Source organism: Triturus cristatus, chromosome 11 (assembly GCF_964204655.1).
Source record: "Triturus cristatus chromosome 11, aTriCri1.1, whole genome shotgun sequence".
NCBI lineage: Eukaryota > Metazoa > Chordata > Amphibia > Caudata > Salamandridae > Triturus > Triturus cristatus.
This window is the reverse complement of record NC_140594.1, coordinates 467,862,367-467,882,266: the sequence shown is the minus strand read 5'-3', so window position 1 is coordinate 467,882,266 and position 19,900 is coordinate 467,862,367.

Sequence of the window (19,900 nt, the reverse complement as noted above, 5' to 3'; positions counted from 1 at the left end):
TTGGGTAATAGTTGGCTACTGTGGACAGTGGATACAAACTTTTCCTTGGTAGTAAAGCCTCTACTGTGGCTGATACACAGAGACTTGTCTGATCCAATTCCATGGGACAACAACTGTACAAGAGCATTCCTAGAATTGAAGGAGATATTGTGCTGCGCCCCAGCACTAGGAATACCAGATTTTATGGAAAAATTCACATTGTCTTGCAGCAAGAATGATGGAGGATCTCAGAAGCCTAGTGCCAATTTTTCTACTACACTTCACCCTGTAGCAGCAGGTCTTCCTGGTTGCCTTAAAACAGTAGCTACAGTGAGCACAAGTTTGGAAAAGAGTGAGAACATAGTGATGAGATACCCTTTAACTGTCAGTGTCCCGCGCTCTGTGGAGCTACCGTTAAGAAGAACAAAGACACAATATTTGATCCATAATAGATAACTCAGTATGAGCATCAATACTCTCTTCTGACAATATTGTTCTGAAACAATGCAAAGTGCTGAACCTTTCAAAGTTGTTACCAGTAAATGATGACGATAAATGTGATGAAAGTGCACATGATAGTCTAAATATCACAGAATTGTGCACCAAACCCTGTCCTGATATTAAGGACATACCCCTGATTGAGCTGAGCATGTATTATATGTGAATGGCTCATGTTTGAGAGGAAATGATTGCATACTTAGAATAGCATATGCCATGTGCACCATAAATTATGTATTCAAATCTTCATTGCTTCAAAAGGTGTTTCCTGCCCAAGTTGCTGAACTGATTGCTCTTACTAGAGCCTGCAGTTTAACTGCTCAAAGGAGAGTCACCATATTCACCCGCAGCCAATACGGGTTTGGTGTTGTCCATGATTTTGGACAATTATGGTCACAGATTGGCTTTCTTCGGGTACCCCAATCAAAAATGGATCCTACATCAAGGACCTGTTGGATGCTTTGCAATTACCTGGAGAACTTGCTCCGGTGAAGTGCTTAGCTCTTTAAGGAGGAAGTGTATACGTTGCCTTGGGCAAATGATACGCTGACTCAGTGGCCAGATATTGCGCATTGTTAGCCTGTTCCTTTAATAGAAATTCAACATGTGAGTCCAAAGATGAGAGTTCTTTTGCAATGTTGATGAAAGTAACTGACACCTGGGATGACCTGAAACAGGTGCAGAGGCAGACCAGAATTTTTGGGTAAAAGCAGAATGCGAGAAAAATGCAAACGACATTTGGGTGTCAGCAGATGGAAGACCAGTATTATCAGATAGCTTGTTGTTTCCAATGACATGATACTACCATGGATACACACATCTAGGAAGAGATGCAATGGTGAGACTTTTCAGGCACCCCCAGATTCAGAATGTTGGCAGAAGAGGTTTGCCATCTGTGTGCAACTTGACAACAGTTGAATGTAGGAAAACAAACACTTGTCGCTCTAACACACTTAGGGAGATCAGGACGCCTGAACATAAAGGGCTGAGATGTACCCTAGTGATTATGTACGTCTTGTGAAGATGGGTGAAAGGTCACCCAGCTAGAAGAAGTGGCTGTCTCACTGCAACTAAGCTGTTAATACGAGAATTAATTCCTAGAATTGGCATGTTGATTTCGCTTGAGTCGGATTGAGGAACACACTTCAACAATGAAGTGATAAAGATGATCTGCACAGCCATACAAATTGAACAAAGATTACACTGCAGTTCCAGACAAGAAGCCCCTGCTATTGTTGAATAGATACATTGTGCCATCAAGCCTAGATTTGCCAAGATCTGTATATCAACCTCTCTGAAATCGCCAGACACTTTATCCTTGGTGTTAAAGAGTATCCGGAGTATCCCTGACAGGAAGATGTGGTTATCGCCCTATTAAATATTGATGGGCAGAGCAATGAGATTACCTGCTGTTCCTGCAAATGCTCTTTTGAATATCACTGATGGTATAATATTGGATTAATGCAAAGGATTGGCTGATGTTGTTCTTTCTGTCTCTCATCAAGAACAGTGACACAACCTCATTCCTGGTGATTGGGTCATGATCAAGAAGTACGTTTGGAAGTCTTGCCTCGAACCCCGATATGAAGGCCCCTTTCAGGCAATCCTCACTACACACATTGCTGTTAAGTGTGCTGGAGCTCCAAGTTGGATTCATGCTTCACACACCAAAAGAGTGAGCAATCCAGAAGTACCTTTGGTCTATGATCCAGACCGAAGAGTTTTGGTGGTTGCACTACCAGTCGAGAGACCACCTAGACCAACAGCACCAGTGTCAGTCCAGCCCCTGGAAGAAGAGATGGGGAAGATCAGATCACAAAGCTATGAAAACAAAATTCCAAGGAGAAGTTATTTAATAACCCAATTGTGGAAATAATACTTAAGGAGGCTGAATCTAGTGACAAAGGTGAAATATATCCCAATCAGCAAAATCTAAGAAGATCTAAAAGAAAGAAAGTGCCCTGTCGCAGATACTCAACACCTGAACACTGAACACTACATGAACAGTGCTGTGAATGTCACGATAGAAGATTTGTGCAATGTGAATCCTGAACTATTTGAACCCCCCTGAAAAACAGAAAACGAGACTGATGAAAATAAACTAGAGAAAGCTTGAAGCTGAACAGAACTGAAGAAACAGTATTTAAACTGAGCTTATTAGAAGTTTGTTGTTTTAGTTCTTTATTTTGCTGAAGATCAACCTAGACCTGAGTTGAAAGTTACAGAAGAATAGGGGCAACATTTTGGAAAACAAGGTATAAATTGACGGTTTCTCTGGTTAGGTGCTTGACTGCAGAAGAAAAATAATATTAACTGCACCAAAGAAGCTACGTACTAAAACTTGCTACCTGCTATTGAACTATAGTGTTTGAACTGGCTCAGAGAATGTGATGCATTAGAAATAAATGTAAATATATCAAGGGTTCAATTTTCGTAATAACAGTAATAATCATCATAATAGTTCTAACAGGACTATGCCTAGTGCCAGAGCAAGAGCCTAAAGCAAAGGACATCACTAATACACCTATTTACAATACTAGGGAAGACCCATTAAGGTACTCCTTTGTAAGCTAATAGAAAAATGATTATTCTACTAATGTTTACTCGAGGTTAGTACAAGAATACACTAATGCCATAAATGCAAAGGATTGTTACATATGCACACAGTTTGAGGGGAAGTTACCTATTACAACATGCATTATCTTATGCTATTTTCTGCAGCATCCTATTGTCATTAGTAAATAGGCAAGGACATTTTGAGTATTGTATTCTAATCATGATTTAAAACTTTCTAGGGTACTATTGAGAGAGAACATGAATTTACGCTCACAAGCAAAGGAAATGGACACAGCCTGGTATTTTTCTTTCCTTATAGAACCATATATACTGCGAAGGCTTACAAAAAACAATCTAACCTGCTTAATGCAAACAATCAAGAAGGCTTATATAACGGCTTTAGAAGAAAGATAACCTATCATGACATGAACTACTGACAAAAAGAGTAATGCATTAGAGAATGCTTGGAAGAAAGAAGAGAACGATTTTAGAAAGAAGATGGTTTACCCTAAACTGAGAATTGACAGCCAACACAAAGGGAAAGATTGTGTGTACAGAAAACAAATACCCAAAAGGACTAGACATGTAGGGATTAGTAGTTGCGAACGCACAATTGAATTGACAGGGGTAGCTTGGTAAATTTTACAGCAAGACTAAAATGCTATTCATGGGGTTTATTACATTTGTGAACAGAATGCTTACTTCCTACTGCCAGCTGACTGGGTTGGAATCTGCTATTTAGGCATACTAATTCCAAAGATGTACCATGTAAAGAGCTTAGACGTATTAACCTAAACACCCACACACAGACAGCAATGGAGTCCAAACCCAGAAACTGAACTTACTAGGAGACATATTTGGAGTTGTTATTCCACCTGTAGCGTCATCTTAAATGGTGAAAAGAATAGATAATTGTCAAAAGTTTGTTGACAAAATGGCAACCAGCACATCCAAAGCTTTGCTTGGAATTAATACAGATCTAATTGCTATACAGTCAATGGTTTTACAGGACCAACTTGCCTTAGATGTTTTATTTGCAGAAAAGGGTGGAATCTGCAAAATGCTTAAATTAACTCATTCCTATGCATACATACTGGATGAGATTAGGGAAAAAGAAGGCTTTGTAAAAACTTTTCAGGTTTAGAAACTGAATTACAAGATTTGTAAATACTAAGTTTGTTTGAAAATCTTGAAGAGGGGAGTTGCCAAAATTAGAAACTGGCTTTTAAAAGCAGGGACGGGAATATTGAAGTCTATTTGAATAGTAATAGTAATAGTGGGGCTTTGCTTAATATTTCTTTATGCACTATTTTTGAGCCGTATATACATATTTCACGAGGGAAAGGAAAGGTTGGAAAAGAAATGGTATGAGAGGTATCTGGGTTTAAGGGACATTATGAATGAAGATTACATTAACTATTTGAAATTTAGGGGCCTGAAAAGAAAAAGACAAGACACAACTGACAATGAAAGTGCCCACTGAAATGGACTCGCATGAGAAACCTAGATATGTGATGATTAATAAAATCATCAGATGGGTGATTGTGAAAGTTGAACACTTTATGTAAATTAATCTTATAACAATGTAGAAATGTTCCTTAACGTTAACGTGGAAAATGGGTGTCAATATAGTGGTTAGAGTAAATGTGGCTGTATTAAATGTGCGAAAAGAGAAAGATGCTGCCTATTTCTACAGAAAGCTCCCATTTCTATCACTCTATCATTGCTAGGCCTCAATATTTTCCTTATTCCTTTCTTTCCATTTAATAAAATAAATGCCTTTTTGTAATAAGCTGTCGACTCATTTGAAAAAACACATTTCGACATGGATGTTTACTGTGGGAATCAAGAGAGAGAAGATGACGAGTCATCAGAAATTCCTTTCTTAATGGCTAGGGATGATCCAACCTTCGGATTTTGCACATGTTTTGTACCTTCCTATATTGAACTTGTTCCTAGTTAGTGAGGCAGTGTATTCTATGCACATTTTCCCCGGCCAGGCCCTTTAGCACTTGACTGTGCCATTCTTGTGTGAATTGCTGTAAGCTACTGCAAGCAGTGATTTTCTGTTTTCCTGATACCATTTGATTGACTTGCTCAATGCTAATCATAGCTACTGCTATGATTATTTCCTTCTAACGGTCTGCAGTTCATAGAAAAACCAACATTTCTTGCTCTTTTCCAAAAATAATTTTCTATGGGTTCTTGCTAGGATAGGTTGACTCCTTTAGATTAAGATAGGGACTAAGGGCCTGATTACGACTTTGGCGGTGTAGCCCTGCTGCCACACTCCCCAATGATTAGCCAATCCTTTGTTTTTTTCTTTCTAGTGGGATATCGTTTTTGCTGTCTCTCTGCAGAGTAGGTGCTGGTGAGTGTAGCGGTCTCTTGCAAGTGAATCGTATAGTTTTTGAGTATATAGATCTTTGTGATAAAGGCACACATTTTTTTACTTACTTATTTTGCACAGTGTTGGTTGTTGTTGACTTGTTTGTGCAGTCTCCTTTCTTAGTAAGGATGTTGGCTAGCCACAGGATTACTGCTCAACAGGTTGTTGGTATGCTTTTTGAGTCTTCCTCTGACCATGGTTCAGATACTGACTCTGATTCTGAGGCAGAGGTGGGAGGGGAAGATTCAGGCAGTGAGTTTTCTCTCCACATGCCATCATCGGATGATGAAGCTACTCTCAGTGCGGATGAAGCTACTCTTAAGTGCAGATGAAGTGCATGTGTTAGAGGAGGACATTGATGTGCCGATAGTGCGCCAAGAGGCATCTGGGCTGCAGGCTGGGACTGCAAGGATTCCCGATGGTATACAGTGGCAAGAGGCATCTGGGTTGCAGCCTGGGTCTGCAAGGCTTCCAGCTGAAAGTGATGACCTCTGGGTTGCCCCAGGCATGGTGCAGCCGGCATTGCCAGACTTTACTGGTGTTCCAGGGTGTAGAGTGAATACAGAAAACTTTTTGCCAATACAATGTTTTCAGTTGTTTATGGACGATGTGTTTTTGGCAGAGATTGTTGAGCAGACTAATTTGTATGCCGAACAGTTTTTGAGGGACAACAGTGCCAGCCTTAAGCCCAATTCTAGAGCTACCCGGTGGACTCCCACAAATCTGGAAGAGATAAAGAAGTTCTTGGGTTTAACTTTTTTGATGGGCTCGCTGAGGAAGCCATCAATGTCTTCATATTGGTCTACTAGTCCCTTGATGGCAACGGCTATATTTCCGGCAGTCATGAGTCGTGATAGGTATTTGCTTCTGCTTCAGATGCTGCATTTTGTCGACAATGGTTTAGCGTTGCCATGAGATCACCCTGAGTGTAACCGTCTTTTTAAGATTTGGCCTGTCATTGATCACTTTGTAGATCGATTTTCTGAGATCTATGCTCCAGGGAAAGAAATAGCAGTGGATGAGTCTTTGGTCTTGTTCAAGGGCCGCTTGGTTTTTAGACAATACATTCCTAGCAAGAGGGCACGCTATGGAATTAAGCTGTATATGCTGGGTGACAGTACGACTGGATATGTCTCTAATTTCAGGATGTACACTGGTAAGGAATCCAGGATTAACCCCCCCTGGTTGTCCGTCCACTTTTGGAGTGACTGAGAAAATTGTGTGGGAACTTGGCAGAGGACTTTTTAACAAAGGTCACCATTTATATTTAGATAACTTCTACACTGCTGTGGGATTGTTCAGGGAAATGGCCAAAGTGGACACTGTTGCTTGTGGCACAATCCGCTCTAACCGTAAAGGTTTCCCAAAAGAACTTGCTTGTCAAAAGCTTGTGCGGGGACAGTGCAGTGTGTTGCGCTGCAAGGAACTTCTAGCTGTGAAGTTTTCAGACAGGAGAGATGTCTACATGCTGACTACCATCCATGATGAAAGCACTTCACCTGTGACTGTTTGGGGTCAGGTTGCTGAAGTGTGCAAACCTGTGTGCATTTTAGACTATAATAGGCACATGGGTGGTGTTGACAGAGTAGATCAGAGGTGGGAACCTTACGCTGCTCTTCATGAGGCTTACATTTGGTATAAGAAGTTGGCTATCCATTTTTCCACTTGCCAACCTTTAATGCTTTTGTTGTTTTCAAGGATTCTTGTCCTGAGTCAAAGATGACTTTTGCTAAGTTTCAGGAGTCTGTAATAGGCAGCCTTGGTTTAGTGGAACAGGCAAGTGTTCCTAGAGCTGGAGTGGTGGAGGATGTGGCTAGATTGAAAGATTGCCACTTTCTTGATCACATTCCTCCCACACCCTCAAAAGACATTCCCAGTAGGAGATGTAGAGTCTGTTGGCAAAGATGATGGTGGTGTGCGTGGATTGGCGCTTGGCTGGTGGTGTGCGTGGACTGGTGCTTGGCTGGCAGTGTGCGTGGACTGCCACTTGGCTAGAGGTGTGTTCGGACTGACACTTGACTGGCGGTGTGTTTGGACTGGCACTTGGCTGGCGGTGTGTTTGGACTGGCGCTTGGCTGGTTGTGTGTTTGGACTGGCGCTTGGCTGGTGGTGTGCGTGAACTGGTGCTTGGCTGGCGGTGTCCGTGGACTGGCACTTGGCTGGTGGTGTGTGAGTAGTGACTAGCTGCTGGTCACTACACACACTGCTAGCCAAACGCCACTCCACGAAATCCGTGAGCTGGAGTGGTTGCTGTGTAAGGAATGTGGGCGTGTGAAAGTGATGGGCACTTGAATGGCGCTGTCTGCTGGTGTGAGTGTTGTAATGTGCTGGGCCCGCGGCTGACAGTGTGAATGGTTTTGTATATGTCACACGTATGAAAGATTTATGAATGGCCTGTAAAGCGGTTGGTGCCTTGTTGTGGCTTTACAGCTCATGGTTCAGTTTCTCATCCATTCAATTATTAACAGTGCATTTCATTTTTGTTAAATTTCTGGTTAATAGAACTGTATATACTGAACCATCACTCACCCTCATGCCAAATCCAACCAGTATATCTGTGTGCTTGAAGAATAGGTGGTTGTGCAGAAATATTTCTCTTTTTTGTCATTCTCAAGCAGGGTGTACCTTGTCCTTTTTTGAGAGTGTTGTAAAGTGTTGGTTTCGTGCCTAGTGGTGTGAATGGTCTTGTGTGTACCACGTATGAAAGGTGTGTGAATGGCCTGTAAAGCGGTTGGTGCCTTGCCGTGGCTTTACAGCTCACGAGCTGTGAGTCACTGGCTCAGTTTTTTGTCCGTTTAATTATTGACAGTGCATTTCATTTTTGTTAAATCTCTTGTTGATAAAATTTTATATACTGAACCATCACACGCCCTCGTGCTAACTCCAACCAGTATGTGCGTGTGCTTGAGGAATAGATGGCTGTGTAGGAATCTTTGTCTTTTTGTCTCTCTGCCAAGGTGTACATTCCATCTAAGAATAACCTACCAACTGTAGATATAGTCATAAACTAAACACCCATGGAGGACATGGTAATGTCTCTCTTGTGGATACCGACACGTATTTCTTGCACACAATGTCCTGCAAACCTCAAAATGTCTGTCACATTTTCCTTGCATTATTGTACCAAAATATTCACGCTGCAGAAAGAAACAACAACTTTCCTATCCCCCGCCTTTCTCCAAGTATTCCAATAGAAATGGTCCCTCACTTGTGTGGGAGGCCCAAGTTCCCGCGACAGGAAAGGGCCCAAAACGTAGTGAGGCGACATCAAAATTGCCTATCACGAAATAACCTGGTTTTGCAAGGGGGTCACCTGGGTTTTTGGCCCCGTGCTCGGCAGCCATTAGGGAAACCAACCAAACCCACACATTTCTGAAAACTAGACACCCGGGGGATTCCAGGAAGGTATGGCTTGCGTGGATCTCTCAACGTTTCCTTACCCAGAATACCATGCAAACCTAAAAATCTCTTTTCCTATCACCAGGCGTTCCTGAAAAAAATGGTGCCTCACTTGTGTCCCGTGCCTGTCGCCGGTACTTGGGCCTCCCACACGAGTGAGGCACCATTTTTATCGGGAGACCCTGGGGAAAACTGGGTAGTAGGAAATTTGTGTCAGCCCGGTGATGCCACAACTTTCCCACTCAAAAATGTGTCAAAACAGTGATTTTTTTCAGCTAAAATTGAGGTTTGCAGGGGATTCTGAGTAAGGAAACGTTGGGGGATCCACGTAAGCCATACCTCTCTGGAATCCCCAGGGTGTCTAGTTTTCAGAAATGTGTGGGTTTGCTAGGTTTCCCTAAATGGCCGCCGAGCAGGGGGCCAAAAACCCAGGGGACCCCCATTGCAAAAACAGGTTGTTTTCTGATAGGCAATTTTGATGTCGCCTCACTAGATATTGGGCCCTTGCCTGTCGCGTGTACTTGGACCTCCCACACGAGTTAGGAACCATTTTTATCAGGAGACCCTGGGGAACGCTGGGTGGTAGGAAATTTGTGTCAGCCCGGTGATGCCACAACTTTCTCACACAAAAATGTGTGCAATGATGGATTTTTTCAGCTAAATTTGAGGTTTGAAGGAGATTCTGGGTAAGGAAATGTTGGGCGATCCATGCAAGCCATACCTCCCTGGAATCCCCCGGGTGTCTAGTTTTCAAAAATGTATACGTTTGCTAGGTTTCCCTAGGTGCCGGCAGAGCTAGGGTTAAAAAACTACTGCTAGGCACTTTGCCCAAAACGGGTAATTTTTCACTGTGAAATAGTGGTGTGTCCACGTTGCGTTTTGCTCCATTTCCTGTCGCGGGCACTAGGCCTACCCACACAAGTGAGGTACCATTTTTCTCAGAAGACCTTGGGGAATGTGGGGTGGGTAGAAATTTGTGGAGCCACGCAAATTCCAGAACTTTCAACCACAGAAATGTGAGAAAAATTTGGTTTTTTTGAGAATTATTTTAGGTATGCCAGGGATTCTGGATAACAGAACATGGTGAGAGGCAGTCGAGTCACCCTGTCCTGGATTCCCCTGGGTGTCTAGATTTAAAAAATGTATAGGTTTTCTAGGTTTCCCCAGGTGACGGCAGAACTAGGGTTCAAAAACTACAGCTAGGCACTTTGCCAAAAAAGGGTCATTTTTTACTGTAAAATTGTGTTGTGTCCAAGTTGCTTTTTGCGCCATTTCCTGTCACGGGCACTAGGCCTACCCACACAAGTGAGGTACCATTTTTCTTGGAAAACTTTGGGGAATGCAGGGTGGGTGGAAATTTGTGTATCCATGCAGATTCCAGAACTTTCAAACACAAAAATGTGAGGAAAATTTGTTTTTTTTGGACATTTTTTTAGGTGTGCAAGGGATTCTGGGTAACAGAACTTGGTGAGAGGCAGTCAAGTCACCCGATCCTGGATTCCCCTGGGTGTCAAGTTTTTAAAAATGTGTAGGTTTGCTAGGTTTCCCTAGATGCCGGCAGAGCTAGGGTTCAAAAACTACAGCTAGGCAATTTGCCAAAAAAGTGTCATTTTTCACTGTGAAATTGTGGTGTGTCCACGTTGCGTTTCGTGCCGTTTACTGTCGTGGGCACAAGGCCTACGCACACAAGTGAAGTACAATGTTTCTCGGATGACTTAGGGGAACGCGGGGTAGGTGGAAATTTGTGGAACCACGCAGATTCCAGAACTTTACACCACAGAAATGTGAGGAAAATGTGTTGTTTTTTTAACATTTTTTTTGGTTTGCAAGGGATTCTGGGTAACAGAACCTGGCGAGTGGCAGTCGAGTCTCCCCATCCTGGATTCCCCTGGGTGTCTAGTTTTAAAAAATGTATAGGTTTGCTAGGTTTCCCTAGGTGCCGGCAGAGCTAGGGTTAAAAAACTACAGCTAATCACTTTGCCAAAAAAGGGTCATTTTTCACTGTGAAATTGAGGTGTGTCTACATTGCGATTAGCGCTGCTTCCTGTAGCGGGCACTAGGCCTACCTACAAATGTGAGGTACAATTTTTCTGAAGACTTTGGGGGACGCGAGGTGGGTGGAAATTTGTGGATCCACAGAGATTCCAGAACTTTCCACCACAGAAATGTGAGGAAAATGTGTTTTTTTTTAAAAATGATTTTGGTTTTGCAAGGGATTCTGGGTAACAGAACCTGGCGAGAGGCAGTCGAGTCACCCCATACTGGATTCCCCTGGGTGTCTAGTTTTCAAAAATGTATAGGTTTGCTAGGTTTCCCTAGGTGCCGGCAGAGCTAGGGTTCAAAAACTACAGCTATACACTTTGCCAAAAAAGGGCCATTTTTCACTGTGAAATTGAGGTGTGTCCACGTTGCGTTTTGCACCGTTTCCTATTGCAGGCACTAGGCCTACCCACACAAGTGAGATACCATTTTTCTCTCAAGACTTTGGGGAATGTGGGGTGCATGGAAATGTGTGGATCCACCCAGATTCCAGAACATTCCACCACAGAAATATGAGGAAAATGTGTTTTTGGGACTTTTTTTAGGTTTGCAAGGAATTCTGGGTAACAGAACCTGGTGGGAGGCAGTCGAGTCACCCCTTCCTGGATTTCCCTGGGTATCTAGTTTTTAAAAATGCATATGTTTGCTAGGTTTTCCTAGGTGCCGGCACAGCTAGGGTCAAAAACTACAGCTAGGCACTTTGCCAAAAAAGGGTCATTTTTCACTGTGAAATTGTGGTGTGTCCATGTTGCGTTTTGCGCCGTTTCATGTCGCGGAAACTAGGCCTACCCACACAAGTGAGGTACCATTTTTCTCGAAAGACTTTGGGAAACGCGGGGTGTGTGGAAATGTGTGGATCCACGCAGATTCCAGAACTTTCCACCACAGAAATGTGAGGAAAATGTGTTTTATCTGACAATTATTTAGGTTTGCAAAGGATTCTGGGTAACCCCATACTGGATTTCCCTGTTTGTCTAGTTTTTAAAAATGTGTAGGTTTGCTAGGTTTCCCTAGGTGCTGCCAGAGCTAGGGTTTAAAAACTACAGGTAGGCACTTTGCAAAAAAGGGTAATTTTTCATTGTGAAAATGTGGTGTGCTCACGTTGCGTTTTGCGCCGTTTCCTGTCACGGGCACTAGGCCTACCCACGCAAGTGAGGTACCATTTCTCTTGGAAGACTTTGGAGAATGCGGAGTGGGTGGAAATTTGTGGATCCACGCAGATTCCAGAACTTTACACCACAGAAATATGAGGAAAAATTGTTTTTTGGACATTTGTTTAGGTTTGCAAGGGATTCTGGGTAACAGAACCTGGTTAGAGCCAGTCCAGTCACCCCATCCTGTCTTCCCATGGGTGTCTAGTTTTAAAAAATGTATAGGTTTTCTAGGTTTACCTAGGTGCCGGCAGAGCTATGGCTCAAAAACTACAGCTAGGCACTTTGCTAAAAAAGGGTAATTTTTCATTGTGAAAATGTGGTGTGTTGACGTTGCGTTTTGAACCGTTTCCTGTCGTGGGCACTATGCCTACCCACACAAGTGAGATACCATTTTTATTAGGAGACTTGGGGTAATTCATATTTGTAAAGCAACTGTTATTACCTATTGACTTTCAATGGATTTCTGCCTTCCAAATGAAAGACAATGTGTAAACAAGATGTCATTTTGAAAAGTGACCATAATTCTCATGCTAGTATGAGTGCTCCAAATTTGGAAATGTGCAAATATCTACTGTTTTTAAACTCTATATTTTGTTCCCATTTCAGAAATACATAGGTGTCTTTCATGCCAATTTTTCCATGTATACATTTTTCCAGAATAATTGCCATATACCCGCTACCTAATAAAAAACCATTGCAAGTTGCTGCTCAGTTTTTGGCTCTGGGTTTATCGGGTTCTTAATGAACCTACAAGTCCTATATATCCCCACAACCAGTATGGTCCCGCGGATGTAATGGTATATTGCTTTCAAAGAGCTGTCATAAATAAAAGAAGTTACAGTTGAAAACGTTGACACAAAAGGCTGCTTTTGTCAACTAACTTTCCTAAATTTAACTGTTAGTTTCTATAAAGAAACGTTGAAGGATCTACACATATGACCCCTTCCTGATTTCAGAATTGTGTCTACTTTTCAGAAATGTATAGCTTTCCAGGATCCGTTATTGCTTTCATACCCATTTCTACCATTAACTGGAAGGAGGTTGAAAGCAGAAAAAATAGCAAAAATAGGCAATGTCCTAGAAAAATGCCAAAACTGTGTAAAAAATTTTGATTTTCTGACAAAAGTCTGTCATTCCCTAAAAGCTGGGAAAATGGTGATTTCAGCCCCCACGCGAACTACCCCAAATATCCCAAAAAGGCTTAGCATGGGGGGGGGAAAGGCCTAGCAGCAAAGGGGTTAAAAGGAAATAATAAACCTAAACGCCCACCGCCCTGAAAAACTAACTAAAAAATAAACTTGTAAAATATAACTAATACAACATTTTTTTCTCCAACATAAAACAAACCACTTGAATATGAATAACTGTAACAGAAAACTGAAAATACAGCTGCAATTGTAATCAACACCACAGTAAGTATAAAATGATTGTCGTAATATTTTATGTACATTAGCAAAGCAAAGTAAAAAGCACTACAAATTATTTAACTATGTTAATGTAATATATTCACACTCAATGGAAGAAAAAGCAAGATATATCACATCACTGAAAGACAAACAATTGCTCTCACACATGGGAAGCACAATCACAAGGAATGTCAATTGAAAATGTACAAAATACTACACTAACTATTATTATTGATGGGCTACGATGATAAATGATGTTGGTATTAAATGAGAGAACATAATGATACACCAAGGTGCCGATTCCGATCCTGTAAAACCCGGGTACGAATAGTCGTACGGAGCGTATTCTCCATCCGACTCGCACCCGGGAAAACCACCTTACAAACCTGCAAGTACGATTCGTACAGAAATACCATTTCCGTACGAGTCGTACAAAACACCGACCGGCAAAAAAATACCCACAATTCCGATCCAGAACATCGCGTACGTGACGTCCGGATGGAGTCAGGCAGCGTTTTACGGACCAGCAAGTACGATCCATGCCCACGTCACTCCACACCACTCATTTTTTACGGCAGCCAAAAACTCCCGGGAAATTGAGGACGACGTGAGGATGGAGCACCGGTACGCGACGGACAGGCATGGACCCCATCCTGCATGTTATCCCGGCCCTCCTAGCCTACGACCTGGTGCACAGAAACCGATGCAGACGCCACAGAAGGTCAGAACAACACCCAGGGGCAAAGGGGGAGGCCAGGGGCAGCAAACATAACACCCACCCAAGTAAAAATGTTAATATGTCCTGTACATACATGACCTCCAGGGTCTGGTCACTTCGGGGGGGAGTGTCCACCAACCCCTACGCACCGTCACAACGGAAGTGGACGTGGACGCGCACCTGTCACCACGACAATGGTGGTACGGACTGTACCCAAGGCCCCAGAGCGTGGGTACGGCCCGTACCACCATTGGAGTGTTGATGTAGGGGTACGGGCTGTACCACCATTGGAGTGGGGATGTAGGGGTGCGCGTCGTACCCACGCCCCCAGAGTGTGGGTATGGCCTGTACCACTATTGGAGTGGTGATGTAGGGGTAAGCGCCATACACATGCCCTCAGAGCGTGGGTACGGCCCGTACCACCATTGGAGTGGTGACGTAGGGGTACACGCAACGAAAGTGGACGTGGACGCGTACCCGTCACCACGATAATGGTGGTACGGGCCGTACCCATACTCTGGGGCGTGGTTACGGCACGTACCCCTACATCCAGACTCCAATGGTGGTACGGGCCGTACCCACGATCTGAGGGCGTGGGTACGGTGCGTACCCCTACATCAACACTCCAATGGTGGTACAGGCCGTACCCACGCTCTGGGGGCGTGTGTATGGTCCATACCACCATTGGAGTGGCGATGTAGGGGTACGCACCGTACCCACGCCCTCAGAGCGTGGGTACGTCCCGTACCACCATTGGAGTGGGGATGTAGGGGTACGCGTGGTACGGACCGTACACACGCCCCCAGAGCGTGGGTACGGCTCGTACACCCCATGAATGTGGGGGTACGGTCTGTCCCACCCGTACCCCTACGGCACTAGTACAGAATGGATTCAAGGCGTACACACGCCACAAATGTTGGCTTAGGGCCTGGTGCAGCATATAAGCAGTATATTGGTGTGTGTGTATGCACAGGACAGCAGTGTACTGCACCAAGGGGGCAGGTGGGTGGGTGGGGGCCTGGGTGGCTGCAGAGGACACCCAGCAGTGGACAGAGACATGGGGACGGGTGCAGAGGTCTCCCAGCAGTGGACAGAGACATGTGAGGGGTGGGTGCCTATCACTCCCAGCAGTGGACAGAGACATGGGGTGGGTACAGAGGAATACCAGCAGTGGACAGAGACATGGGGGTGGGTGCAGAGGACTCCCAGCAGTGGACAGAGACATGTGAGAGGTGGGTGCCTATCACTCCCAACAGTGGACAGAGACATGGGGGTGGGTGCCCAGGACTCCCAGCAGTGGACAGAGACATGTGAGGGGTGGGTGCCTATCACTCCCAGCAGTACCCAGACATATGAGGGGTGGGTGCAGAGGAACACCAGTAGTGGACAGAGACATGCGGGTGGGTGCAGAGGAATACCAGCAGTGGCCAGACATATGAGGGGTGGGTGCAGAGGAACACCAGTAGTGGACAGAGACATGGGGGTGGGTGCAGAGGAATACCAGCAGTGGCCAGACATATGAGGGGTGGGTGCAGAGGAACACCAGTAGTGGACAGAGACATGGGGGTGGGTGCAGAGGAATACCAGCAGTGGACAGAGACATGTGAGGGGTGGGTGCCTATCACTCCCAGCAGTGCCCAGACATATGAGGGGTGGGTGCAGAGGAACACCAGTAGTGGACAGAGACATGGGGGTGGGTGCAGAGGAATACCAGCAGTGGACAGAGACATGGGGGTGGGTGCAGAGGATTCCCAGCATAGTCCTGACATATGAGTGGTGGGTGCATCATCCTCAGATGATCACACCTCCATGGGTTCATGAACGCATCCCCAATGTGTGAAAATGTTGAGAGTGCCATATCAACACATCACTGACAGCAGTGTCCCACTCCCATGAGGATGGACGTCTTTCCCCCATGGCATGACACACCACATGTGGGTGTGAGGACAAATGACACATGCATACCCACCCCTGGCGGATGCAGCACAATACACACACTGAGAACATGTCACAAGACTGCATAGTTATGTGAAAGCCTACTAAACTAAGAGAGCCAAAGGGAATACACACTGTCACGCACATTCCAGGACTGATAGGAATGTACAGGTGCTGGCACAGCCACCAAGTAGTTGTCTCCCATGGAAGGAATAGGGTGGACTTCCCACAGATACAATGACCACAATTGTCAGTCAGGTGACCAAATACCCTCCAGAACAAGAATCAATTGTGTGCTAGGCTGGGAGTACACACATGCATAGTGCGGAAAAGTGACAATTTCCACATGGAGGCATGGCAACATACTCTATACACAAGTACAGTGACTACCAAGGATGGCACAGACGATGCAGCCAGAGACATTGCTGAGCAGGCATGGGCCTAGTTGAAGTGATCCGTCAGCCACCAAGGAAATGTAGACACAGGTCAGCACAACAATTGTGCAACTCCCTGCAGGGAAGATGTCAGGTGCCACAGAGGAAGGAACACTCCTTGGAACAATGTCTCCAAACACAAAGAGCATACACGAGCAAAGAATCTTTGCAGAGACCTTGTGATGGCACGCAGATACCAGGGTCCACCCTATGAGCAACATACTACAACATTTCCCAGACACCTAACACATGATCACCACCTCAACTCATGGAGCATCAGCACCTACATCAATACCTGAAAAGCAATCGTGTTCAAAGGGAAAACAAAATGCTTTATTCAGCAGTAAAATAAAATGGATGAAAGGACACTATGTATAAAGGCCATAGGCCAGTCCAGATGCGATGTCCTGGGAGGGGGACACATGTCTATGCATCTCCCCTAGCTTGCCTGCACATTCGAAACCTCTGGTTCATCGACTGGGGTGGGGGCATCATGTGGGGAAGGACAAGGCACCGCAGGGACAGGAGGGGGAAGGGTAGGTGTTGTGGGTGCAGGGACGGACGACTCCACCACAGGGGGTGGGGCAGCGGCAACGGTGGAGGTTAGTATGGCCTGCACACGTCCGCAAGCTCTGCCAGCGTCTAACCCTGCACCCGAATGAACCACAGGCCCCAAGGAGGGGGGGGCGGAGGGATGGGTTGCAGCGCTACTGGGGGAGGTGGTGGACATGGGGGGGGACTCAACTCCCCTACCAGTGGAGTGCCTTGCCCGTTTGCGCGATGGTGAAGCTGTGGGGCTGAGGCCCAGCACAGCCAAGTAGGCCTCCTTCTCAGACTGTGGGGCAGGGGAGCCGAGGGGAGTGACATTGGAGGGACTGGGGAGTGAGGCATGCGTACTCCGACTGTGGCTGCGTGTCTGCCTGTGTGCCCTCGACCCAGTGGATGTGCCTTCTACCCCCTGAGTGTGCGTGACTGGAGGTGTGCGCTTGCCCTTCCCTGTTGGTGTGCTGGCTGTGTCTGGTGTGGTGCCTGCCTGGGAATGTGTGTGTGTGCTTGGGACAGGCATGGGAGTGGGAAGTGTGGATGGTGCAGGGGTAGGTTGGGGGACCAAGCGCTGCAGGAGACCCACTTTTGGTCAGTGACGAGTCCATGGACCTCAACAACATCCGTTGGTCAGACATCGCTGATGACATGCCCTCCATGTACGACACCATCTGTGTCAGCAGTGTGGTGTGGCCATGGAGGACAGTTAGGATTGATGTCTGCCCAACCTGCAACTGACGCTGAATGTCCACAGACTCGGCAGTGAGGGCAGCAGGGAAGACAGGGGCAGGGGGTGCGGTGCCTGGCACGACGGAGACACGTTGTTGCCCTACACGGACAGAAGGGACTGGAGCAACTGGGAGGACGGTGATGGGAATGGAGGGGGCGGTGACAGTTGTAGTGCTGCTGCCAGCTGTTGGAGCAGCCTCTGCCCCCTCAGGGAGTTCAGCCTCGGACCCGTCAGCGTCGTAGTCTGTGTTGGTACTACACAGGTCCTCCACCGCACTCCCCTCACCCTCCGTGCCACTTGATGCTTCCGACTCGCCAGGAGTGGTGGCACTGGTGCTGGATCCCTCCTCCACGTCTGTGCAGGTGTCTCCCTCGGTGTCCCCCTATGATGCTGTGGGCACGGTGAAGAGACAGGAAATAATCAGTCACCTGTGTACATCTGACACATCAGTCCAAACATAATAGGTCACAGTGCATATCATAAAATGCATCATGAGTAACATCTAGATTACTCAGCACATATGTAAGCCCTGCACTCCCCAGTTGGTTCACCCACCATGCCACCTTAAATAATGAAAATCAGGACACAACAGCAAATAACTGGATATCCAATTATACAGAGAAGCTAGTGTCTGTGAACAGTGGAGCACAGCCAGACTATGAAGGCATGCCACCCCTTGCTCACTGTGAACGAAACAGTATTGGTGCACCCAATGCCAAATAACAGACGCCAATGGTGAAGGTGTCCCCACACTCATAGACATGTGAGTACTTTAGAAAATCCAAATAAATACTTTCTGATCCATTGGAATCACAAAACTTTACACAATTGACAAGTTTGGAATGTGTGAATGTTCCACTTGTGGAACAGAACACACATGTGCATGAATATCAGAAGTCACACAAGGAGGTGCACACAAAACTACATTTACACAGTCATAGTATGAGCTGCCAGCCTAATGCCAAGAAGCCATTGTTAAGAAGAAATATGGTATCAGGAAGTACATATACATGGCACCACTGTGGTCCAGATGACTGGACACCGGTAAGTTGGCATCAGCAACAACCAAGGACTAACCCAAATGCAAACACACTGTGGGAACATGGATATGTATAATTCCAGAACAAATTTTGGACAGAACTGTGCCTTTGTTTGAAATGTGCCAGCGGGTTTCCCCAAAGTGTAAAGGTGGTTTCTTGTGCACTTACTTGGGAGACATCTGTCATGCAGGCACATTATTGCCCTTCACAATAATCAAAGTGAAGCATCAAAACTATTGGGACATGTTGACAAGTGTAGTGAGTGCCAAGGTACAAGACTTCTTGATTGACAACTTAAAACATGCCACCTCTCACATGGCCATCTGTACCATGATGACACAGTTGGCTACACATCTGACACACCACCTGTCATGTGGATTGGCACACATGTCCAGACACAGGACAATGCATTAGCTAATGTCCCTGAAATAGTGTTGGAATAAGGAGCACCTGCACTGAGGAGACACCCTGATAGGAACGAAGAATGTCGATACAGATGTCAGCACACACGGACCAAACCCCATAGCATCGGGAGCACACACCGGTGCCAATAATGGATGAGCTGGAAACCTGTATTGTAACTTTTGACACATGCTGCAAAGCACAAACATGACACCCTGCACAACATGTCTGGGTCACTGCACGTTGAGTGTCAGTCCAGACAATTAGCCCTCACAGGTCAGACCTGGCAAGGAGACATAAGGTTTTGACATATATGCCTTTCCTGCACAAACCCCCCATACATGAGACAATGTGATTGAGACAGAGCAAGTAGTAACACCTCTCAATCTGTGTTTACTAAAAGGGGAATCAAGAACTCCTAAATGTACTCAACATCACCTCGTGAGGCTGACCACACATATATCTGTGACAAACAACCATCAACTGATAGTTGTACATAGACACACAGACACTGCCCAGTGTGAGTATGCACAAGCCTAATGGGGTCACCCTGTACAGTGGACACATGTAGCACACTTTACGTCAATACAAATTAGGGCAGGGGACAATGCCACAGAGGCCAAACTATGCTGAACACACAGAGACTGCCCACAGTGTGTGATGCCACACATGATTCC